The following is a 20,425-nucleotide window of genomic DNA, read 5'->3' on the forward strand; positions in this document are numbered from 1 at the left end:
TAGACATTATATGTCTGTATTTTAGTAAGGCTTTGCACATAGTCCCACATGACATTGTCATAAGCAAACTAAGGAAATGTGGTCTAGATAAAATTACTATAATGTGGATGCACAATTGGTTCAAAGGCTGTACTCAAAGAGTATTTATAAATGGCTCACTGTGTAACTGGGAGGGTGTATCTAGTAGGGTTCTTCAGGAGTGAGTTCTAGTACTATTCAATATTTTCATTAATGATTTGTATAATGGAGTGGAGAGTATGCTTATACAATTTGCAGATGACAGCAAGCTGGGAGGGGTTGCAAGCAATTTGGTGGACAGGATTACAATTCAAAACAATCTTGACAAATTGGTTTGAGTTCAACAAGATGAAATTCAATAAAGATAAGTACTTTATTTAGGAAGGAGACATCAACTACACAACTACAAAATGGGGACTTACTGGCTAGGTGGTAGTATTTTAAAAAGGATCTGGGGGTCATAGTGGATCACAAATTGAATATGAGTCAGCAATATGCAGTTACAAAAAAGCTAATGTTCTGTGGTATGTTAACAGGTGTTTTGTATGTAAGACATGGGAGGTAATTGTCCCACTGTACTCAGCATTTCTGAGGCCTCAGCTGGAGTACCAAGTCCAATTCTGGGCCCCACACTTTTGGAAAAATGTGGATAATTTGGAGAGTCCAGAGGAAAGCAACAAAAATGATAAAAGATTTAGAAAACCTGACCTTTAAGGAAAGGTTAAAAAACTGGTCATGTATAGTCTTATGAAAAGAAAACAAGGGGAGGGGGACCTGATAACAGATTTCAAATATGGTGACGACTGTTATAAAGATAACAGTGATCAATTGCTCTCCATGTCCACTGAAGGAAGGACAGTGAGTAATGGGCTTAGTCTGCAGAGATAGAGATTTAGGTATTAGATATTAGAAAAATCTTTCTAATGATAATGGTAGTTAAACTCTAGAATAGGCTTCCAAAGGAAGTTGTGGAATTCCCATTATTAGAGGTTGTTAAGAACAGTTTGGACAAACACAAGTCAGACTTTGGGCTTCCTGAGGTCCCTTCCAGGCCAACATTTCTATAATTCTATGGTATGAAGGTCTGAGGGGAAATATTTGCCAAAAACTGCTAGGTGTGTCATCCATTACTTTCATTAGAATCTTCTGCAGCACTGGGGGGAAATATTGAGAAATTGTGAATCTGTCCAGAGAACTGAGACTGAACAATTCATTAAACAATGTGACTGGCAATTTATCATGTGCCATGCATGAGACAGCCCAGCAGAGATGGAGACTTGCTCTCTTTCCAGGCAGCAGGTGGATAATCCACAAAAGAGGCTTCATAGCATGCAAGAAAATCTTTCTGGTAAGAAGGATTATAGTTTTGGGCATAGTTGTGCGATGGCCCTTAATTCCTGCCACAGGCCTGGTATCTGTTGAGCTGGCAGGTGGGGTTGTATAAAAGTGTATAAACAAATTCAGCAAACATTAATAATAAAGCGTCATTGCTTTGTTGTAGGTATTATGGCACAAAAGATTAACACCTCCTGAGTCTACAGAGCAAAAATACATGAGATAAGATGTAACCCGAGAGACAAAACACATTTCAGAACTAGTGAGTTGCTATTAAAGTGGGATGAAATATGGGTATGGATATAGCTAGTATTCTGCTACCTGCCTTTATGTATAAAGTTTATACCACAGGGATTTTGGAAAGATAAATGACAACAATGTCTGAAGAAAATGTAACTTATTTACATTTGTCCTGGGTTTGCCTCGGCAGCTGCTGTCTGTTGCTTCAGCAGCTTGGTTTCATGTAAGTGACAGGCTGTCAGATATTGAGTTTATTTCTTCTGGCTTTTTATTTGTTTGTTCTTTCATTTGTGGGTTATCATTTTAAGGAGAGGAATACTTATATTTGTTTACCAGAAGTTATTGTAACAGGGTAGCTGGCCCATTAAATGGATCTGGGCTCAGCTCTCCTGTTCCAATCCAGGTGTTCCCAGTTCCTCCAATAAAGAGGGTGGGGCAGCACCTGGGGGGCTATATAAGATCTGGCAGGAGATGAGAGTTATCAGAGCTAGAGGATGGTTCCTGGCAGAAGATTGAAGTTAGGAGAGCAGAAAGAGGGGTTTGCTGGCTGGTAGCCCCAAGCCAGAGAGTGAGGGCTGAAGGCGACAGTGAGAGGTAGCTGCTGGTGCTAAACTGAAGAGCCAGCACCAAGGCCCAGAAACAGCTGACGGAAGGGGGAGCAGCAGAAGGGCTTATGTGCTGATGTCTCCTTGCTGGAGAGTTGCACCCTTGAGGGATGTTTCCACCAGAAAGACTGTGGGAGCTCCTGCTGGGAAGAGTGGGGTTGCACACCAGAAGCATGGGTGGCACACATAAGAGCCTGGGGGAGGCTTAGCCTCCCCTCAAAAAGGCTGCCATGCTGGGGGCAAATGTATAAAGTTTAAACCACCAGGATTTTGGAAAGATGAATGGCACGCCGGCACGCTGCCTTTGGAGCGCTGAATGAAGCTCCCTACAAGTGTGTGGGGGCCACCGGCGCCTGAACCCCCGAGGTCCCACCCCTGCTCAGGTTATCAAGAGGGAAACTGAAGTGAGGGCCCACTTGCAGGGTTGCTCTGAAGCCATGAGAGGGTGCCCGGGAGGAGGACACTTGTTTACTGTTGTCATTTAAGGGTGGGTTTGTTTGTTTAGGACAAAAGTCTGTCATAAGGTAACAAAATGCCTGGACATCTCTGCTTCTCTTTTCCCAAGCTACTGCCTTTTCGGGAGGGTTTCTGCCACCTTCTGTGGTACTATAAGGGGAATGTTATTGCTACCTAGTCTCTCAACTCTAGGTTTCACAGCTACTAGGCATCTGGCTGTGAAGTGCCAACAAACATGCTCTCTCTGACTCCTGAAAAGTTGAAACACTGAAAAAAGATGAAAACTGCCTCTGTTCTTCCTTCCCACCTCGGCTGCTCCTAAAGTGGTAGTAATAGACCTAGGTGTATGGATTTTCCAGACAATGATTATAACAATCTTTTTAGTGTTATCCATGGATTGCAGGAGTGAGGAGGAAAGTGAGATTTTTTGAGGGGGTAGGGGGGTGGAGTGGGAGAGGATGCTTTGGTATACAGACCCATTTGTTGCATCTTTTTATCTGACATTAGCACACCCTAGATTGGCATATTTTATACACCTATAGTATAAGTGTATGTACTGTACCATAACTGTGTCCACTGATCAGTCATTACACTGGGTTTAATGTGCAGGTACTGGGTGGTGGTGGTGCCCTGTGACTTTCAGGAAGTCAGACTAGATGATCTGATGGTCCTTTTTGGCCTGGCATTCTATGGCATGCTCACCTCAGTATATTGACTGATGAAGATGCACCCGGGACTATGCTGTTCCACTTTCTAAAAGGTTTAATTTTTAATTAAATGATTCATTATTAAACAGCAAAGTTCACACAGGCACATAGTGCTTATGAAAAACAATCCCTATATAAAACTGTCTGAGCTAGATCCTAAGCTGCGGTGAAGTGGTGTACATCCATTGAAGCCAACGAGGCTATAGTGATCTACACCAGATCAGGTTCTGATCTTCTAATATTTAACCTCTATAGATTTAGTTCTTAAATGCACAATTTTAGCTACCTGTTTCTGGTTATTTTATTTTTATTATTATTATCCCTCTGTTCCTCCTCACCCCCACAGAGCTGCTGTAATAATGATGCCACTTCATGTAACATGGGTAGGGGCTAGGAAGAATCTTTTGCGTATCTCACTAAGTCCTGCTTTCAACCTAGACCGCCCCCAGCTCATGCTTGTCATCTTGCTTTCTCTCCTGTGTCCTGGCCTCAAATTCTGGTGCTCAAGCCCCTCTGCTGCTGCTGGACCTGTGATGCTGATATGGCTGCACAGAAGCAGAAATGCAAAGAAGAAATCATTAAGTACTTGTTTGCTTTAGAGTGGCTCTGCTCTAAATAGCAAAAGTAACATTTTTAATATCACCCAATGGGAATTGATCTTCACTGCTGTTGGTCCTAGTTACATCAGTATCAGCGATTGTTAATCATTGCTGGTGATGGAGTGCCAGTATCAAAGAAAGACATTAGTTACCATTCTTGAGTAAAGGTATGGACAGGATAGTAGCCAATCCCCTCCAGCAATACCTGACCTCCACCAGTTTCCTAGAATATCTAGGAGTTGATTTCAGTGGGATTTAGGCACCTAAATACCCTTGAGGACCTGTCCCTCTCTCCCTACCAGACTTCAGACATTCAGTGGTGATCCTGAGTGCTCTACTGTGAGATTTCCTTATAGTCCAAGGCAATGGACAAACATCCATGCTAATACTACCTGTTCTATGAGCTGCCTTCAACAGAATCACCCAAAACGACTGAACTGCCGGCCCATATATGTGGCTTGGCAGGGGTCAATGGAGCTACATTGGTTTATCTTCATATTTGATTTAGGCAAATCCCAGAGGATTTGCTCCTCTCTGACTGCATATAGCAAAGGGTGCCACCTTAACCCACCCCTGCCCCGGGGCTAGATGTGGCACTACAGCTCCTTTTTGTCTCATTTCCTCCCACTATCCTTCAGCCTCCTCCAGCTATTGGAGTGCCCTGATCCTCCAGCCAGACCACTCTAGAGTCCAGCCTCTTCCAGAGCTATGGAGTCCTTTGCCAAAGTCCTACTGTAACATATACAGAAAACAAACCTTCAGCCTAGCCAGGCTCCGCAGGCCAGCTCTTCCTCACAGGCACACCTTGACTGCTGTAGTCTTTCCCGCACATCAACCAAGGCTCCTGTGCCCCCAACAACCCCAGTGTCCGGGGGCTGGCACACGCCTCCCCTCATTCAGGCTACAGCTCATCAAGTTTCCTGCCTCCATGCAGGCTTCCAGCTCAACCTGAGAGTAGCCTATCTGCTTCCCAGAGAGAAAACAAGGGTCCTTCCTGTCTCCCTCGCCAGTTGGTCTTCCCCAGCAGGAGCTGATAACCAAGGCTATGTCTACACACTGAGCTAGGGGTGTGATTTTTTTCCTCCTGCTCAATTATGCATATGTGCGCTAGCTCTTATTGAGCTAGTGTGAGTATAAAGAGCCGGGCAATCGTAGCAGCAGCAGAGGCACGGCTGAGCTGGGGAGAGTACAGACCTACCTGAAACCGGCTCAGGCATGCCTCTGCTGCTGCTGCTGCTACCGCTACCGTAGCTGCTCCGCTATTTATACTCATGCTAGCTCAATGATCAGGGGAATCACACCCTTACCTCTTAGTGCAGACATAGCCCAAGTTGAGCCACCTGATCTACAGCTGATCAGGACCAGTTGTGGGAGGGGTAGCTGATCTGCAACAGACTGATCCCTTAAGAGCCAGCCTGCATGTGACAGAACCCTTATGCACAGGGCCGGTGCAAGAATGTTTCGCGCCCTAGGCGAAACTTACACCTTGTGCCCACCCCGCACCCCCGCCCTGAGGCACCACCCTCTTGCGGCAGCTCCCCACCCTCCACCCTGAGGCACCCCCCCGCCTCACCTCACCCCTGCTCCGCGCACAAGCACCCCGAGCATGTCGTCGCTGCTTCATTTCTCCCAGGCTTGCGGTGCCTAAGCTGATTGGCACCACAAGCCTGGGAGGTGGGAGAAGTGAAGGAGCTCACCCCTGCCCCGCCTCCTCCCCGAGCACACCATGGCTGCTTCACTTCTCCTGCCTCTCAGGCTTGTGGCGCCAATCAGCTTAGGCGCCACAAGCCTGGGAGGCAGTAGAAGTTAAGCAGCCATGGCGTGCTCGGGGAGGAGGTGGGGCAGAGGTGAGCTGGGGCGGGGAGTTCCCCTGCATGCCGCCCCCCCCTTATTTGCTGCAGGTGGCCCTCCCTGCGCTCCCCTGCCCCAGCTCCCTCCGCCTAAATGCTGGCAGCGACTGGAGCGGCCAAAGATCTGGCCACCGCGGTTGCTGCCAAAGAAAATGGCGCCCCCCAAATCCCAGTGCCCTAGGCGACCGCCTAGGTCACCTAAATGGTTGCACCGGCCCTGCTTATGCAGAGTCTCACAGATCTCAGTCCCATCTCCCTCTCCTATTCACCATCTGTGTCAGACAACATGGGGAAACTGTGAGATGCTATTGGTTTAAATACCATTAATATGCTGATGACCAGGAGCGGTGCCACGGTTTTTGCCGCCCTAGGTGGCAGCACTCCTCCTCTGAGCATTCGGCGGCAGGGGTCCTTCTGCTCCACGCCTTTGAGGCACTTTGGCGGCGGGTACCAGAGTGAGTGAAGGACCCACTGCCGAATTTCCGCCAAAGACCTGGAGCGGAAGGACCCCCGACCACCGAATTTCCACCGAGAGCGGCAAAATGTCACCCCCCAAATCCTGCCGCCCTAGGCGACTGCCTAGGGTCACCTAGTGGAAGCGCCAGCCCTGCTGACGACATAGGTACTGTATACATTTATTTTCTTCAGGATCAGGATGTACTGTCATCCAGCTGTTAAGGTGTCTGAAAGGAATAAACACTGGGATGAAAAAACAGCTGGCTCAGGCTAAATGCAGGAAAGCTTGAGGTGACCCTGGTGGAGGGAATAGAGAAGCACTGATTCCTTGGAAGGCACCTGACTTTGGGTTGTTAAAATGGTGGGCAGCCTCAGAGTCTTACTTGACTCCTCTGTACTACTGGATAATCAAATAGCAGTAGTGACCAGAAGTGATTTCCATGTTCCCCACCAAAAATTTTCACAGCAAGGAGGCTGTCCCTTCTCTTCCTGGGCACAAATCTTCCCATAATAGTGTATGTCTGTCCTCTTCAGACATGATTGCTGCATTTATTCAAACTGAGGAATTTTGTGAAGGTCATGTGGTAATGGCCAATATGCAGAAACTTTTCTCCTGTAACAGATGAGATCATATCACAACAGTATTCCACGACCCATGCTGGCTCCTCACTGAACTGCAGATCAGTTCTGTGATACTGGACCTCATCTTCAGAGATCAGCTTCTCTTTCCAAACCACACCATAAATCCTATAATTAACAGGATCTTTAGTGCACAGGTTGCAGCTCTTGGGTGCTGGAAATGGTTTTGGGCAGATGTCCCATGGTTTGGGCATTTTCCTACCATTGAAGAGCAGGATGAATTTGTGTCTTGTCTTCTCATTGGATTCTATCCAGGTTCTTGTACCACACCCATTCCTTTGGCATTTGAATGTCTTTTCCAGTTCAAAATCAAGGCATGCATCTAGCTGTGGAAAGGGGTATCTTTCCTTCCTTTAGATATCTTCTACCTGTAATAACACATGGAAATATGACCCAAATGATGGAGGATCAGCCAATAATCTAATAGCAGTTATATTTATACAGCTTGGGGGAGGGATAGCTCAGTGGTTTGAGCATTAGCATCCTAAACCCAGGGTTGTGAGTTTTATCCTTCAGCAGGCCATTTAGGGGTCTGGGGATTGCTCCTGCTTTGAGTAGCAGGTTGGACTAGATACTTCCTGTGGTCCCTTCTAACCCTGACATTCTATGATTCCTTAAATTTGGTTTCTTAGTACTCTTGTGACATGTGCATTAAGACAATGTAGATAGAGAAAGAAAGTAATGTGAAATGCTACAATGTCACCTTTGCAGACACATTTCCTTGTATAAAAGTACTTTAGTGCTTTTATGTTTGGGGATTTTGTGATGTCAGTTATAAATTGAATGAAATTAAACAAAGAAAAAATAGGCTGAATAGTAATACAAAAATCCAAAATGCTTTTGGAGCTATTAGATTTTGTAATAGTCTCCCAAAGGGAGGGATGGAAGCTCCATTACTTTAGACACTTAAAAGTAGACATTACAAAATGCTAGAAAATATATTGTAGAAAAGAACCACCTACCTTGGTAAAAGAATTGACTAGATTACCTATTAGGGCTTCTCCAATGTTTATTGTCTGATTCACCTCATACAGTCATTTGGATAAAGGAAATGAGAGTTATGTAAAGCTCACAGTAATTAAGTTGTCCTGAACTGGTGAACTAGTGCATCAAGAAATAAAATAACCACAGAATAAAATGCATTCAGCTCCAAAACTACTTTATTTGTATTTGTAATGTAGAGCAAGAATGCTGCTAAATTAAAATATTTGCTTGAATAAATTTAATCAGTGTGCACACAGTCTGAGACTGTTCATTTTCAGATCCTTCACCCATCATTGTGGTCATTCAATTTTTTTTAATCTCTTTACTGTCTACTATCATCTCTAACTTCTGGCACTGCGTTTATGAAGAATGACCACTAGAGTGCTGCAGGTATCCACTCAAGTTGAGCTTCTGTACCTTCGCAGTCATTTTATCAGCTTTAGCTAAGCAGCCATACATTTTACATAGAGAGTTGATTTCCTGCAAACTATATATATGTAAATAGTTTATGGCAGCTGTGTATCTATTAAGCCAGCTAATACCTGAAATCAGTGTGAGTGCAGGAAAAAAAAATCTGGTCACTTCATTTACTGGGATGCCTGGAAACTGCACAGTGAATTAGAGGAAGGACAAATACATCATCACCCCAGTGTGCTGAAAAAGATTATGAAGTAAGCATTTTTTAATCTCTGTGTGCCCTCTATCTATAACTCTATTGGTAAAGCTATCAATAATTTATGGGGAGTGTTTTATTAGTAAGCTACCATCGAGGCACGGGAGACTGTGTGCAAATAATGGGGCAGCAATACTGAGTCGCCAGTCAGAGATGACTCAGGTAATATGTTCCTTGTTTTGAAATGAAATGTAAGGTACTTAGATGCCATGGCTGTAAGCCCAGCATCCATTTCTGAATGAATAAAAATAAAACTATGCAGTAGAACCTGACCGATTCAGTCTGCACACATGAAAATCTGCATTAAGGGCCCAATCTTGCTCCCCCTGAAGGCAGTAATAAAGGTTCCAATGACTTCTGTGGGGCAGGATTTGGCTCAAAAAGACAGATTTCCAGGTTTGTAGTTTAGGGGAAACAGATCCATAATATGATGTGGCTGTGCAATGTGCTGAGCCAGAGGAGGTGATATCCAGGTTCCCAGAGGTAGTCCCAAGTCACCCTATGGCCCCCCACGCAACAGTGGCTAACCCTTGGGACAGGATAACTTATGATGTATCTTCCTTCCCAGTGTTTGTTTCTCTTCCCTTTTTAAAGGACATAGCTGGTTCTCAGCTGGAACTGGACACAGAGTTCCTTCCAACTTCAAAGCAGCTTTAGGGGTGTCATTCTGAGAGCAGTGAGTCTGACTCTGGCTCCCATCTCATTAGCAGTAGGGAGGAGCAGAACTGGTTAGTGATCCTGTGTCAAGACCTAACACATGCTGTGGAGAAGCCAGGGCGTGATACTATGCTTCCTCATTCCCCTAGAGGGAGCACGTCTCCTGTACTGGCTCTGTCCCGTTACTCACTACAGGGCAAAGGGCAGGCTGAGTCAGAAATGGGTTGTAAGGCAAGTGTGGCAAAGATGTTCCTGTCCCTAGTCTGTTGGGTTTGAGTGACTGTAAAGGAGCTATTTAAAAAAATCATTCTCAAGCTAACTTAAGACAAGGCCAGAATGTTACTGAGGGGAGTGGAAAAGAGACTGAAGGAAGCCTTGTCAGACAGGAACCATTACCATGGTAAAGAGGAAAAGGTAACTGCTCCAAGCTTGCTCCAGCGATTCTGTCAGTTACAGCACTACAAAAGGAAAGGCCGTTGGGACCAGGGCCGGCTCCAGGCACCAGCTTATCAAGCAGGTGCTTGGAGCGGCAACTCCGGAGCGGGGTGGCACTTTCAAGTATTCGGCGGCAATTCGGCGGAGGGTCCCTCACTCCCGTTCGGAGCGAAGGACTTCCCGCTGAATTGCCGCAGATCACGATCACGGCTTTTTTTTTTTTTTCCTCTGCTTGGGGCAGCAAAACCCCTGGAGCCAGCCCTGGTTGGGACAAACAGTCCTTTCACCATCATTGCATTTCTTAATGTAGATTCATAGAATCACCATCTCAAGAGTAAGCTAAGAAATCCTTGTAAACCCCTGGAAGAGGAGGAGGGCTGAGGTCACTGTAGCTATGACGAGCAGCAAGATGGACAGAAAAGAGGAATAGCAAAAAAAAACTGAAACAAGAATAATCTCACACATACACATGTTTTCTGTACAGCGAGGAAAAAAGGAAAGAGTCGAACTGGAAAAGGGAGAAATAGCAATTTCAGTTTAAGTAGGGAAAGGCTGTAATTCTCTTGCCTTTCTCCTTGGCCTGCTATTAAATTCCTTTCTATTTCACACTCCTGTATCCCACATCAGCAGTGTCAAAACTGTGTTGTAAAGTTAATGAAGAATGTGGTTTTAAAGTGTTTGATCTTTAATATATCCTCTAAAGACTTTTATATGCCAGGAATTTCTAATCAAATTGATAAGTCTTTTATCAACCTTCCAATCTTTTTCAACCCTTGCCTCTTTTACGAAGCTGAGTCTGTATGCCAAAATCAAAGACCACTCTTGGAAAGTTTCAGAAATTCCATAGATCTATCTCAAACACATGGATTAATACAGGGTTTACCTAATCACCCATCTGGAATTAATCTCTGGAAACCTGAGAGAAAATCCTGGCACACAAAGTAAACCAGAATGCCAAATTCTGCCCTCATGTAGGTGTATATAAACCCATTGTCTACTTAAATGTCACCGTAACAAGTGACTCATAAATATTTATTGTTAGAATTTGGCCACTGGTGTGTTGTGGATTTTCAGCAATTTCATATTTCTGGGCATTAAAAAAATATTCTTGACAGACAAATCACGTTACATCCCAGAGAACAATCAAAGGCCCTGATCTTGTCATGGAATGTGCCCAGGTGGATATCACCTGCACACACAGTCACTCTGAAGTCAATGGGATATCATGTAGGTATAAGGGTCCAGGTCTGTGGATTTCTTTGCAGGGTGAGGGTTTAAATGAGGACCAGCTCACCTACTGCTGCATTGAATAAAGTTCTATCCAACCACACACTCAGCCCAGAAGAACAGTCTGTTCTATCTCGGGGACTCTCCTTCTGCCCTGCCACCCCCACCAACATGATACAGCTCTGCGGCGATCTGGAAGCCTACTTTGGATAGATTGACGATATTGCTGGGTGGGTTAGGGGTACCATGGTTGTGGCCCCATGTGGCAGGTAGGAGTTTAGACAGCTTACAGTCCTTTTTCCTTTGTAGAGAGGTGAAGTGAGTAACCGTATCTGCTCTAACCCCGCAGACAGAGACCAACACCTAGAAAATCTCCACCAAGCATTCTCAAAACTACAGTACCCGCATGAGGAAATAAGGAAACAGATCAACAGAGCCAGAAGTGTACCCAGAAGCCTCCTACTGCAAGACAAACCCAAGAAAGAAACCAACAGGACTCCACTGGCCATCACATACAGTCCCCAGCTAAAGCCCCTCCAACGCATCATCAGGGATCTACAATCCATCCTGGACAATGATCCCACACTTTCACAGGCCTTTGGTGGCAGGCCAGTCCTCGCCCACAGACAACCTGCCAACCTGAAGCATATTCTCACCAGTAACTGCACACCGCACCATAGTAACTCTAGCTCAGGAACCAATCATGCAACAAACCTCGATGCCAACTCTGCCCACATATCTACACCAGCAACACCATCACAGGACCTAACCAGATCAGCCACACCATCACCGGCTCATTCACCTGCACATCCACCAATGTAATATATGCCATCATATGCCAGCAATGCCCTTCTGCTATGTACATCGGCCAAACTGGACAGTCTCTAAGGAAAAGGATAAATGGACACAAATCAGATATTAGGAATGGCAATATACAAAAACCTGTAGGAGAACACTTCAACCTCCCTGGCCACACAATAGCAGATCTCAAGGTGGCCATCCTCCAGCAAAAAAACTTCAGGACCAGACTTCTAAGAGAAACTGCTGAGCTTCAGTTCATTTGCAAATTTGACACCATCAGTTTAGGATTAAACAAAGACTGTGAATGGCTTGCCAACTACAGAACCAGTTTCTCCTCCCTTGGTTTTCACACCTCAACTGCTAGAACAGGGCCTCATCCTCCCTGATTGATCTAACCTCGTTATCTCTAGCTTGCTTCTTGCTTGCTTATATTTACCTGCCCCTGGAAATTTCCACTCTTGCATCCAACGAAGTGGGTATTCAGCCACGAAAGCTCATGCTGCAAAACGTCTGTTAGTCTATAAGGTGCCACAGGATTCTTTGCTGCTTTTACAGAACCAGACTAACACGGCTACCTCTCTGATTATGAAAATATATGACTTTGCCTAGCTATAACTTTAAGTGCCTGGACAATCTACTGTCCTGCAGGATGGAGCAGTATTCAGAGAAGTCTATTTGTCATCAGTTAAACATTTCAAGTGTATGTGCTATGCCTGTGTCACTGGAGTGGGGCAAGCTTATCTTTTGGACTGTATCTGTTGCTAGAATTGGGATTAGTTTTGATCTGTGTTGTACCTTTTTATAGTTAAAGAAGATTGGTGTATAGAGTGAGGGAGGGCTGAAAAGACTAGGGCTTGGGCATAGAAAAGCCTCCTCCATCAGCAATTGAGATTGTAGTTTGATGCATGTTTGGAATCAGATGCCTTTAAAATGTCTTTATTCAAAACTTTATTTTCTTCTGTGCATTTGGAAGCCTTTGGAATTTGCAATTCTCAGCCCCCTGAAAAAAAAAAACCCGAAGCTAGCCCAGGTTTGTTACTTCTAAATGCTGTATGTGTGAGCAGGCTTCTGATTATATGCATTTGGCAAACTAAAGAGTAACACACTATGTAGTACACACTATGTAGTACATTTGTTACCATACACAAAATGGGAGAAAGAACAACTTCCTCAGCAAGCGTGAAATTCTCCCCTGTGCAGAGGGCCAATTTGAGGCCTATGACCTACGTAAGCTCTCAAAATAGGACTGAAGTGGTGTACTGACCTTGTAGTGGCTCTCTACACAGGGGAGAATTTTGCTCTAATCACAAGAGCAGGCTAGTTGCAGAAGGAAGTGCAAGGGGGGAAACTGTTGCATGAACTGAGAAGGTGCCTTGAGGAAAAAAGAAATACCAAGAGCCAATTTTGATTTTTGAGATAACTGGAGTTGTAAGAAGACATCCAAATGAAAATTGGCAGATGTTAGAGAGATTTAAAATTAAAATGGGACCTTGTGGGGCCACAATTCTATTTGTTTGTGTTTTTTCCTGGGTGCGGGTGGGGGGGGGGGGAGAAAGGAACTGAAAATCATGTTCAAATTCAACTACCACCTTGGTGCTGATGAGTCACAGACAGATCAGCCTTTCTATTCCAGAACTGTCTTAGATTTCTGTCCAACGTAAAATCTCAGCCAGTCTCTCTGACATCTCATGGATGTATAGCCATCAGCTCAAGCTCAACCTGGCTAAAAGACAACTCTTTATCTTTCCCCCAAGCCCTCCCCACTCCTCCCTCAATCATGATGGACAACACCACCATCCTGCCTGTCACTCAGGCCTGTAAGCTGGGTATCATCTTCAGCATGGACATTTCTCTCTAGGTTTCACATCCAGGCTATATTAGAAATTGCAAGATTCTTTCTACATAACATTTCTAAGACATGGCCATTCCTATACAGCTAACACTCTTGTCCGGGGTCTCCTCATCTTGCGTCTCAATTACTGCAACATCCTTCTCTCTGCCCTCAACAAGTAAACTCATGTTCTGCTCATACTCATTCAGAATTCTGCTGAGAAGATAATTTTTGTAGCCCACTGCTTTGACCATGTCTCCACTCTTTTTGCATATCTCCACTGTCTTCCCCTTCCCAACTGCATAAAACATAAACTGCTTGTCTTCACTTTCAAGGTACTTAATGACCAATCCCCACTGTACCTCTCATTCACTGTTGGAATGTCATCTCCTGCCTACAATTGTGATGCCAGCCTCCTTCACTCTTTGTTAAGTTTCAAACAAACACCTTCATGCTTTTGCCCAAGCTACCCCTCATGCTTGGGGAGGACCTCCCTGTAAACATTCACAAAGCTACCACATTATACATCTCCATGTCCCTCCTTAAAACTTTCCTTTGCTGTGATGCCTACAAAAACATAATAGTTATACTACTGGTGTGCTGATACCACTGCCTGTCATGCTGACCAATAATGTCTCATTGTTTCCTTGAACAAATAATAAATAATAAGAATAAGAATATCTGTATGTGCAGATACTCCTATATTCTCTGAGCAAAGAAGTGGTCAATTCCTAAGACCCAAAGTGCACAGCTAAGCATTTGTGTGGTGAATACAAAACTATACTTGCTTTGAAAAATGTGCATCATTCATCAATGAATAATGCCAGCAATGCCTTCGGTTTGGCAGAGTTTATGCTTCACCTCTTGTGCTGGTGAGATACATGCAACACAGTCATCTTGGGATGCCAAAAGCGTTGAGTAATTTGTATCAGGGGAATATATTGGGCCTAAAAGGAGTGTGTTTTTAAACTAATACGGTTCAGCTTTGAGTGGTCCTAAAGATGTAAGTGTGATGATTAGCTTGTACAATGGCAGGTTCATATTTTGTTTTTGTTCTAAACTGTGGAAGGAACAAGAGCCAGGATTCTGTCAAACATCTATAGCTGTGATACAGTAATTACAGAGAAGGCCTGTTAGAGCATTGACCAGCATCTAACCTGTTAACATCTTGTACAAAAATAATTGATTTGGTCGTGAATTGGCTCCCATTGAAACCAGCTCAGCTTGGGAAGGATTCAGTCTCTTGTTCACAGGTATTTGACTGATGTGGGTGGTTGGCAGTGAACTATTTTATTTATGCATTCTGAGAGAGGCACATTTGTATGCATTTTTGTTATACTTTACACAGATGCCCCAAATGAGGAGGGAAATAATTTTCATAATTTTTTTAAAATATATAAATAAAATGCTGAATGAATAATTAGGACACCATTAGAAGACAATCTAAACCCTCAAACTTGCAAGTGTTAGAATAGCCTCTTGTGAGAGAGAGCCTTTTCTTTTTCTTCAGTTTTCCTATTGTCTTTAATGAGATTTAATTTGAAGACCTAGGCCAAGAGTTTAGAGCAGAGATTTTCTGAGAAGTTTAGTAGAACTCAGATGAGTTTCCTTCAATCTTAACTTTTTGTTTTTTAAAAAGTTTGCAAATGAAAACATGATTGTAAACCGGCCAACAAAGTGTCGTCGTTGTGCTGTCTTGAATGTGGATTTCCTGTTTGGAAAGGAACAAGATTGAATCAAGGTTTCCTGAACCAAACTCTGATCCAATCCTAACCTTTTCCAGCTGCCATCCAGTACCTATCTCATTTTGTATCACTCTGCTCCTATTAGTGCTTTCTTCTGTACTAACAGGCCTGATCTAATTCTTAACTGGTTCAATACCCTCTGCTGTTTTCCCATGATTTCATTCTTGAACTAATTGTAATCTGTTTGGTTGCGCCAGTCTCCATAATATTCAAGCACCTATATATCCAGTGATCCTCACGCTCATTGTAGATCCTGAAAGCCTAATTATATTTTCACTTAAACTAGTTTTGCATCTGTTTATCTCCATTAGCTTCAGCTGAGTTACTCCAGACTTATACCAGCCTAAGGGAGGGCAGATTGAAGACTTGGGTCCCTACATCAGAGTGAAATCAAAATTCCATTTCAAATACTGGAGTAAATATGCAGCTGCTTATATCAGCATGTCCAGATAACTTGTATCCAAGAGTTTTAAAAGATCTGTCTTAGAAGGTCATTGGATCATTTGTGTTGATTTTCAATAAATCTTGAGCACTGCAGAAGTTCCAGAAAAGAAGGAGAAAGTTAATGTTGTGCCAAGTTTTTTAAAAAAGGCTAATCTGGATGATCCAGGTAATTATAGTCCTGTCATCAATCCCAGGCAAGATAATTGAGTGGATGATGCAGGATTTATTAATAAAGAATTAAAGGAGGGTAATGTTAATGCAAATAAACATTGGTTTATGGAAAATGGATCCTATCAAACTTACTTTATCAACCAGACTTATAATCTTATTAAAAAAAAGTATAAAGATAATAGTGTTGATGAAATATACTTAAACGTCTGTAAGCTTTTTGACTTGGTTCTGCATGATGTTTGGATTAAAAAAACCTGGAATGATATAAAATTAACTTGGCAAAAATTAAATGGATTAAAAACTAGCTAACTGGCAGGCCTCAAAATGTAATTGTAAATGGAGAATCATCATTGAGTTTTCAGTGTGGTCTCGCAGGGATCAGTTCTTGGCCCTATGCTACTTAACGCTTCTATCAATGACCTAGATAAAAATCTAAAATCATCACTGTTAAAGTTGCAGATGACACAAAAATTGGGGGAGTGGTAAATAATTAAAAGGACAGGTCACTGACACAGAACAATCTGGATTGCTTGATATACTGGGATCAGGCAAACAATATGTATTTTAATATAGCTAAAAGTAATTGTATACTCCTAGGAACAAAGAATGTAGGCAATTGGGGAATGGGAACTCAGTCCTGGGAAGCAGTGACTTTGAAAAAGATTTGGGTGGCTGAACACTGAGTTCTCAGTGTGATTCTGTGGTCAAAAGAGTACATGGTATCCTGGGTTATGTTCACTGGGGAATCTCGAGTAAGAGCAGAGAGTTATATCACCTCTCTATTTGGCATTGGAGTGACCGCTGCTGGAATCCTGTGTCCAAATCTGGTGTCCACAAGTCAAGCAGGATGTTAATAAACTAGAGCCACAAGAATGAGTGAAAGATTAAAAAACATGCCTTACTGTGATAGGAGTTCTATCTTTGTAGCTTAACAAAGAAAAGGGGAAAGGGTGTCTTGATTACAGTCTATAAGTACCTACACAGGGAACAAATATTTAACAAGGGGTTCTTCAATTTAGCAGAGAAAGGTATGACAAGATCCAGTGACTGGAAGTTGAAGCTAGACAAATTCAGCCTGGAAATAAGGCATACATTTTAACGGTGAGAGTCATTAGCCATTGGAACAATTTACCAAGGGTTGTGGTGGATTCCCCTTTACTTGCCATTTCACATCAAACTTTGATGTTTTTGAAAAAGCTATGCTCTAGGAATTACTTTAGGGAAGTTCTGTGGCCTGTGTTATACAGAAGGTTACTCTAGATGAGAGCAATGGTTTCTTCTGGCCTTGGAATCTATGAAGTTTTTTGACAATAGTGATGAAAATTGGAACAGGCATGATGCCAGCATATTCCTAAGTTGCCTTTTCAGCTTCCTGCCTATGAAAGGCAATTGGTGATCTAGGCCTCAAGTCAGCAAAGCATTTAATCATCTTCTTAATGCTTAGTTTTAAGCATGTCGTTAAGATCTTTGTGATTCTGGGACCTAAAATAAAATATATATTGCAAGTAAAATAACTGAAATATTTTCTGTCCTGTTGTTGGGTATGTGGTCTTTTTCCATTCTGAGGCATGCTAAGAAGCTCTTTGCTCCAAAGGAGAATGGGTTTGATAAGCTCTGCTGACCTAGTGAATAGAAATGAGAGGTTCAGCTAGTTCTTGCAGAGGCAGAAGCATTTTCATACTCTGTCTGACGATAACAGTTGATCATGCAGTCACCTCCCCAGGCTGGTGGTTGGTTTTTTGGTTACACCTAATACTTAGGGCCTTAATATTCAGAATTAAATCTATATTTTGGCTCCAAAATCAGTACCTTGATGGTCTTTCCTCCCTCCCCCCTTGGTGCTTAATCAGCTACAACTCCTGTTGATGTCAATGGTTGCTGCGGTTATGGGTGAAAATTAGGCCATTTACTTAGGCAGCCAAGTTTGAAAATATTGGTCTGATCAGATATGTTTAGCTGTAAATCTATATGTAGATCTCTATGTATTTCCAAGGTGGTAAATTAACTACAAAATTAGGAAATAACTAAGTTTTTCCTAATGTCCAACCTAAATCGCCCATGCTACAATTTAAGCCCCTTGCTCTTTGTCCTGTCCTCAGAGGTTAAGAAGAACAATATTTCTCCTTCCTCCTTGTAACAAGCTTTTATGTACTTGAAAACTGTTATCATGTCCCCCCTCAGTCTTCTCTTCTCCAGACTAAACAAACCCAATTTTTTCAATCTTCCCTCATCAGTCATGTTTTCTAGACCTTTAATCATTTTTGTTCCTCTTCTCTGGACTTTCTCCAATTGGTCCACATCTTTCCTGAAATGTGGTGCCCAGAACTGGACATAATACTCCAGTTGAGGCCTAATCAGCGCAGAGTAGAGCGGAAGAATTACTTCTCGTATCTTGCTTACAACACTCCTGATAATACATCCCAGAATGATGTTTGCTTTTTTTGCAACAGTGTTACATTGTTGACTGATATTTAGCTTGTGATCCACCATGACATGCAGATCCCTTTTTGCACTACTCCTTCCTAGGCAGTCATTTCCCATTTTGGATGTGTGCAACTGATTGTTCCTTCCTAAGTGGAGTACTTTGCATTTCTATTATAAAGTCATTTATTAATAGAAGTTGTTAATAAATAAAATATTAATAATGAATTTATTAATGAATAATTAATAATTGATATTAAATAGTAATCAATAAGGTCATTTTTAATAAAAGTCACTTTGCATTTCTATTAATAAAGTCAAAATGTACTAGTGAGGCTAATATACTTCCATATTATTGTGGTCCCCTTTGAATAGCAATAAATTATCATTATGTTTGCCTGAATTTCACTTATAAAAAACTTTTTATGGGGGTCTTTATCTTGGCCATGAAAGTTTGCTGTCACTAAAGGAGGGAAGTTTGTTTCCATTAAAATATGTAAATGATAGAAAAACAAATAAAACTTTGTGATGCAAGGGAGTAAGCGGTTTATGGAGTTTGGTTAAGTGCTTGTTTTAGTTCTTCCATGTCAGAGTGCCCATGTGGACTCCTTGTCTGACTGAAGAAGAATTTTTAAGGAGTTTCAAGCAGTTATGGGCTCATCCCCATTTATGACTCAATTAGCTTGCCTTCTCAGGTGGGGAGCATGAATCACATGACCATCAATCAGGCCCCTACCTTATTTAGCTTAGAGACCCGGGGGAAAAAGCTGCAGAGTGAAAACAGAGTCTTGGAGATAGCAGGAGAGAAAAGGACTCCCACTAAGTAGGGCTGGGAGGGTCCTTCCAAGGTAGACGAGAGATTAGAGTCCAGGAAAAGCCCTGATGGTTAGAGAATGGTAAGTTCTCTGGTAAAGAGTAAGAAAATCTTTATATAAGTAGAATGAAGCCCAGTACATCATTTTGCCTTATGATGTACTCGGACTCCCCAAGGGGAAAAGCCTGGAAAGTAAGCCCTGGAAACAGGGCTGTGGAGTTCCCTTTCTTCAAGAGAGAGGTTTTGTGGCCCAAATGGACACTGAGATTTGTGTGAAAGATTACCCCAGAAGGGGTGAATCTCATTTTTGTTACCTTGGACTCTGGAGACCTAAGGAGACCTAAGAAGGGGAAACTGAGGCAGAGCTGCTGCAGAGCCATTCCATGCTGTGAGGGGGGCACTAGAAACAGTGACTTGTAATAGAGCTTAAATTCGACTAGTATTGGGTTCCCAGTAAACAAGCAGCAAACAGTGCTCATGCAACCCCTACCTCCATAATACACAATTATTATTGAAGTAGAGAGAGTTCCCCACCCCCCTTGGCCCCCGGACTCTAACAATGGAAAAGGGCTCCCTACATAAAGGCATTTTGGGGAAGAATGGCCATTCCTTTCAAACACCACAATGACAATGGGAGGGTATCACCTTGAGCATTCATTACTGCCAAGGAAAAATATTAAATATGTGGTGTTGCTCATGCTAAGCTGAGATAGTGCTATGCTTTTCCCTTCCTTAGGCTGCAGAGGGAGCTACTCCATTCCTGTGGCTGAGGGCACTAGGCAGAAAGGAATGCACACGAGGAAAGAGAGGATTATGAAGAATAAGAAGCTGTTTATTTTAGGTACTTACTATCATGAGGGGACCATATGTCTGACCACCTCACCATCGTCAATGTATTTATCCCCACAACAGCCTTGTGAAGTAGGGAAATACTATTATCTCCATTCCAGGAGCTCAGTCTAGTTATCTTAACACAAGGTAGGTTAATGGGCAACTTGATCAGAGTTTATAAGCACTTGCATGGGGAACAAATATGTGATCAGCTTGTCAGTCTAGCAAACAAAGGCATGACAAGATCCAATGGCTGGAAGCTGAAGCTAGATGCCTAAACTCACTCAGCACCTATTTTTTTGGATAAAAGTTCCCTTTGCACTTATGTTTCTGCCTCTGTGCTCATATTCTGCTGCCTCCCTGTAGGTGTCTGGACACCTATCTCCCAGGTATGCCCCAATGCATTTCACAAACGAGGCAAAGCTAGGTGTTCAGCTGCCTAAGTGGCATGTGGGGCCTGATCTAGTAGGCATTCTCAGAGGCGGC

The sequence above is a fragment of the Mauremys reevesii genome, linkage group 3 (assembly GCF_016161935.1).
Source record: "Mauremys reevesii isolate NIE-2019 linkage group 3, ASM1616193v1, whole genome shotgun sequence".
Classification (NCBI taxonomy): Eukaryota; Metazoa; Chordata; order Testudines; family Geoemydidae; genus Mauremys; species Mauremys reevesii.